This window comes from Pseudorasbora parva, chromosome 9 (assembly GCF_024679245.1).
Source record: "Pseudorasbora parva isolate DD20220531a chromosome 9, ASM2467924v1, whole genome shotgun sequence".
In the NCBI taxonomy this organism is placed as follows: Eukaryota; Metazoa; Chordata; class Actinopteri; order Cypriniformes; family Gobionidae; genus Pseudorasbora; species Pseudorasbora parva.
Window position 1 is genome coordinate 21,054,785 of NC_090180.1, and position 6,330 is coordinate 21,061,114.

At 35.8% G+C, this 6,330-nt stretch overlaps 1 long non-coding RNA gene across 2 annotated transcripts; it reads right to left on the reverse strand.

The window, feature by feature from the left end:
* Positions 1–2,793: 2,793 nt before the first annotated feature.
* LOC137089587 (uncharacterized) lies at positions 2,794–6,012 on the reverse strand. Of its 2 annotated transcripts, XR_010907716.1 has the most exons (5): positions 5,724–6,008; positions 5,081–5,123; positions 4,748–4,908; positions 3,893–3,945; positions 2,794–3,223 (listed from the first exon to the last, which is right to left on the reverse strand). It is a non-coding gene; the product is annotated as an uncharacterized lncRNA (long non-coding RNA). The 2 variants fall into 2 exon arrangements; XR_010907715.1 differs by having other exon boundaries at positions 3,893–4,908; positions 5,724–6,012.
* Positions 6,013–6,330: the final 318 nt, after the last annotated feature.

Here is a 6,330-nt window from a genome sequence, read left to right on the forward strand (position 1 = left end):
TGTCTATCTGGGGTATCATTCAGTCACTGCTGTGTTCACACTGCACGATGGTTTGACGACAGAGGAGTTCACACTGCATGACTGATCAAGAGGAAGAATCGCCGACAACTCTCTCGCTCTCCGGTGTGCAAACTACGTTTCCCAAACACACGTGCGATGTGACAAGTAAACAACGCGAGATCACACGTGCGTCAGACCGGAGTTCTCCCGCGAGACTTGGAATTGTTATTAAAAATGATAAACTGCACAAAGTTTGCTTCAAATTGTATGTGTGCTGATTTGTGGAGAAAAAGAAAAAAGATTATGGCGGAAGATATTGTTGGAGAGACAGAGGGAGCCAGGATTTTGTTCTGCAAAGACAGTTTGAGGTAAATAAATAATTATTTAATGTGCTGCTGCTATGGCTGGATGTGCAAATGTTTGGCCTTTGTTTCTGTTTGATAGAATTGTAAATATATCTATTAAAATACTGAAATTCTGCTTTATAACTCCTCCCTGAACCTCCTGCTGCCCTGTATCTCACTCTCTCATTGGCTGTCGGTGTAATTTTCAGTCAGAACGCAGTTCACACAGCAGGAGTTTGAATCGCCGACAGGTCCAGATATTAAGCATGCCAAATATCTCACAGGCTTCGGCGACTCGTCGGCGATTCTCTCTGATCGCGTCTTTGATCATTCATACTGCGTGATTGTCACTCGCGTGCACGAGCACCGATTTGCCTGTGATCTCGGGCATTTGTCGGCGATTTCACAAAACCTGTCGGCGACTCAAAATCGGGGCAAAAATCGGGCAGTGTGAACTAGGCTTAAGCGTTCACCAAAAGACTCGTCGGCATGAACACCAGTCGTTAATGCTGCAGACTCCGATGAATGGCCAAGCTCTTACTGTTGCTAACCCACTGGAATGATGGTCGAATACTCATTAAACTGATGTTTCCATTTGCTTTTTATTCGTGACACTCATGTAGACACCGTATGAGCTACAGCAAACAAACAAAACAAACACTGTATGACTCCCACACAATAACCAACATCACAATAAAACAATACAATTACTTACTAAAAGACATTAAAACTTGTTTACCTTATAACCCTCGAGTGGGATGCACAAAGAACACAGTAGAAAGAGAGACACCCGTCATGAATCGTAGGCTGCGTCCTTCACGAGAGCGTGCGCACATACACAAAGCGGAAAGAGGGCGCGTTTTATACAACCGTCGGTGCATGTTAAGGCTGTGTCAAAATAAAAGTCCTTCAAAAAATAACTTGATTCGAACCCTTAAAAATTCTCTTTAACAAATTAGCTGTCATTTACAATAACTGCTTGTTTCCTGTCTGGTTATTTTTTGGGCACTGATTCCTCAGAAACTGTTATAAGTCACAGTAGGTTTAGTTTGATAAGAAAGAGATCACAAAACAGACAGACCTTTTGAGATTAAATATAGCAGATTTAGATGATCAGTGAAAGTAATGAAAAACTAATCTTGGCTTTCAGTAATATTTATGATGAAGCTTCTGATAAAAAGGGTTTAAATTATGACAATAATTCATTTGAAAATGTATTTCAAAGTCAAAATATTTGTTATCCCTTCTTAGAGAGCCTGTTTAATTTAGTTTACCCATACTTGTTAATTAATGCATTAATTACCAAACATGTACTAACATGTATTAATGCTGCTGTATTCAGTCATGAATCATTATGACTCATGTCTTAATTAAGGATAGCTCCTCATTTGTTAATGATTAGTTCATATCTTAACTAATCATGAATTCATGTTGAATTAACTATTAATTCATGTATTAATACATGCTTATTCATGTCCTGTTATTGTAAAGTGTTACCATGGTTTGTTTATGTTTTATTATGTGTGTGCGGGCAGTCGTCCGTGAGGGGCTACCCGCGTTACTTTCGTTTTGTTTATTATTTATTATAAAGTTGTTGAACTTTCGCCGGTTCCCGCCTCCTTCCATCCCATGTACGATCCCCGATACAAGCATGTTTGCCCCGTTCATGCTCCGACTCCGCAAACGTCTGAAGATAGCAAAGCTGCGCGCATAGGATTGTGGGTGATTTGAGAGCGCGAAGGCTACTCATATGCATCCTTTCCTGTATGACATATTTTTCGGACAAAGGACTCAGTCCTTGGTTGAAATTTCGAGGATTCTCGACATTGGAACAGTCCTTCGTTGGATGTCGATGACGTAGCATCCTTGGAATTCTGGCTTCCGAGGATCCTTCCTTGACATTGAGAAACGCCTAATAATTCAACCGAGGGGGGGGGGGGGGGGTGGCAACAGTAGCATGCTTAACTGTCAAGTAATGGTCGTTTGACTGCCTGGGCTTCTTCAAGGATATAGATCGACCAAATATTTTGGAACAAGCATTGATTATCCGTGACACAGTCTCAATTTACGGGACGTACACTCAAAAAAAAATTTAGGCCCAATAAATAAGATTTATGTATTTTGATTGCATATAAATTTTCCATCCATTTTGATTACATATTTTTTACATAAAGAAAGTAATAAACTTTATGTGATATGTATGTGTAAGTCATATACAAATCAAACGTTTAAGAATGAGATTTATGTAAAAGTTTCAATAAATCCAATTTGTTTTAAATAAATAAGAAACAGGATTTTGGATTATGTAATAAACCCTATTTACTTAAAATGCTTCCCATTTAAGTAATTTTAATCATAAACCCAATGTATTTTAAAGTCATATGTATTTTTTTTATATTTATTCCCCCCCACCCCCCACAACATACAAAAATGGCCAGACCACCTTGTTTAACATTTTTTATATATATTTATTTATTTATTGCTTCAAGGCTGAATACTTTAAACTGTTTTTTGCCAAAAACAAACTCATTTCACAAATATATGAAAGAAAATTACAAAGTGCAGAAATAAGACATTTGCTCAAGAACTGTGCTTGAGGTAGACAGATAACAGAAAGACATAACTTGAGGTAGACAGATAAATCAGATCACATCTGATTCAATGATAACTTTTGTTTACATTACACAAACATTTTTACAAATCTGTGACATGCAATATTTTTGAATTGCAATTAAGGGCATACATCAGTCCAAAAAGCATCCAAGCGTGACACTTTGCAGGTTTTGCCGAACTTGAATCCCTTCCAGAACGCCCCGAATGGCATATATTCCTGTTGTTGTCTGTGCAATCCCAGATTCAGCCTCTTCACTTTCACAGTCCTGGAGAATAGACAAAGAGATTGAGTTGTGTCCCAATGACAGTCATATTTTTAAATTCAGAAATATTAAAGGCACATTGTTTAGCAAACTGACATTTCAGATATGTAGACACAATAAACTGTATACATGTAAAATAAATGGAACACTTTTCAAAACTCACAAATACAACCAGAAAGACCTGAACACAGATCACCCATTTGTCTTACCATCCAGTTTGCAAAAGCACTCATCACCTTAGGGGAAAAAACTCAGACAGCTAGTCCATACCCTTAAAATGTTCCACCAATATACTACGCTAATTTTGTCAACCTGCAAGCCAACCAATCAAAGTTGTTTAATTGTTGCAAATTTCAAAATTAACGTTAAAGGGATAGTTCACCCACAAATGCACCCATATATTCCTTCTGTTGAACACAAAATATTATATTTTTAAGAATGCTGGTAACCAGACAGTTGACTATAACCATTTTCCTGCTATGGAAGTCAATGCCTACAGTCAACCGTTCGGTTACTAAAATTCTTTGAAATATCTTCTTTTGTTGTGTTCAACAGAAGAAGTTCATACAGGTTTGGAACAACTTGGGGGTGAGTAAATCATCACAAAATTTGGGTGAACTAACCATTTATATTTACATTTATAACAAAGAGAGAAGGTTGACACACACTTACCACATATTCAGGCACCTCACGATACAGTCACGCTTGATGTTTAGGTCTTTATTCTCAGATAAGCATAAGAAAAAACAAAACATGAAATTAGTCATCAACTTAGATTAAATAAGGCTGAATTTTAAAAGGATAGTTAAAATTCTGTCATCTTCAGAACGCAAATTAAGATATTTTTAAGGAAATCAAAGATTTCTGTCACTCTGTTGCCAGTCCACACAACTACTTTTTGATGCTTCAAAAAGTTCATAAAGAAATTGTAAAACTAATCCATATGAATTGAGCGGTTTAGTCCAAAGTTTCTAAAAAAGACTTTTGTGAAGGGGCTTTTATTTGCATATTAACATTCATCAGCGAATATAAACAGAAGCTTAACCATACTTGCTTGACACATGAGAACAAACCTCATTGGTTCTCGCTGAAGCTCAAACGTGCTGCGTAACATGAGAATGAACCTCATTGGTTCTCACACTTCAAGCTAACATGCTTGAGTTTCTGTCTACCACAACTGATGTGTACATTTTTGAATGAATATATGTGAATAAAATCTTCAGAAAATTTAGCACGATTCATATGAATTAGTTTTACGATCTCATTACAAACTTTTTGAGCATCAAAGTGGTAGTTGCATAGCAGTCTATGGAGAGACAGAAATTTCTCATATTTTAAAAAATATCTTAATTTGTGTTTTAAAGATAAATTAAAGTTTTAGGGGTTGGAGAGACATGAGGGGTAGTAACTGACAGAGTTTATTATTTTATTTTTTTACTAACTCCAAGTATACACACACAATTATCGTAAATAAGGCAAAAGGGTAACCAGTAGCACATATGATGCAATACATAAAAACACACTTACTTTAGCTGTCAGTGCCATTATGTGAGGATATTCTGTCCTGCATATCCTCCTTTGCGACGGAAAACCCGTCAATCAGAAAATCAAGTCATCTGTGTATTTGTCCAGTTGACCGATGTATTTTGATGTCAGCGGAACTATAGTTATACGCATGAACTCCAAACCTGAAATAAAGATGAAAAAGGACACAACAGAATAACCTTCTCATTAAACAAGATCACGTGTTACGTTATGCTTTTTGTTAAATCATAAACATTTCAAGCGGAGATTTATTGATAGTAATTTAATGTATTGAATTTTCTATCTATTGTAAATACATTTTTGTAGCATACATACAAGGTCTAGGAGGTTGTCCACCATACATTTGTGCCATAGGTATCTGTAAAAGAAAAATAGTTGTAGTTAAAAACAAAATGCATACTTTTGCTTATTAAATAACAAAGCCAGGATTAATTTTTAGAGAATTATTAGTACTCTCTTATAGGCTACCACCACCATTATGTTTGGTCTACAATGTGACTCCTCATGTTTTGCCGCAGGACAACAATGCGAGGAGTGTACATTTTCAAAAAGTTATAAAGAGAAAAAATGACATGCGACCATACTGATAGTATATAGCAAACAATAATCTCAGACAGCTAGTATAAGATTAGTTCTGAATAAAATCATGCATTAATGGAAAAAATACGGAAATTCATATAGGCTAAATACAAAACAAATCACACTGGGTTTGATTTAATTAGTTATATGTGTAATACTGTCCAATGACAAGGGACTTGTAGCTAAAAAAAAGATGCTAACATTATCTTTTATTTATTAGCACCATGTTCAAGTTAAGTTAAGCTATCTAGTGGACTCAATTAAAATTTGATGGTCAGTGCATTGGTATTAGTAAAATACGATATCAACAGCACTATTAACACATGTATAAACACTGAAAACAGTCAAATAATATACGATGGATACAGATGTAACTTACCTTACAATCAGGTCCATCAGTTCCATCTGCTCCTGCTGCTTTTTCTTTGTAGGTGCATAACCATAGAAACGTCTATGCGCAGTACTGCCACCTACCGACTGGAGTATGGATCGGCATCATTTCCCTTTTCCATAAACTAAACTTTATGCAAACCAATCTCATACAATTTAACTAATTGAATATGGCTCGTTCCACAGCTAGCTCTATTTAAACCATATTCATCATTTTTAACTGATTAAATCTAATAGTTTTCAGAATTAACAAATTTACATTGACTCTAAGCAATCTGGCTACATACGTTTTAAAAAACATATTATTTAAATAAAATCAAAGGGATACAAATAAATAATTATAAATTATGCCATGATTCATTTTTTTGAGTGTATGAATTAGGCTTCAAACGCTGTACATGAACGCGCTATTTGGGACGGGTGACCACCCTAAGTAACACACACAATGAAGAAGATAAAGATCCAAGACCGTCTTTAATAGTATCCTCTGCATAGTAAATCCATCAAAAGCAGACAAGAAAAGACAACTGTAATGTAGACGAGACCGGACAAATAAGAAGAAAAAAAACATGAGCTTATATACACCGATCAACCAA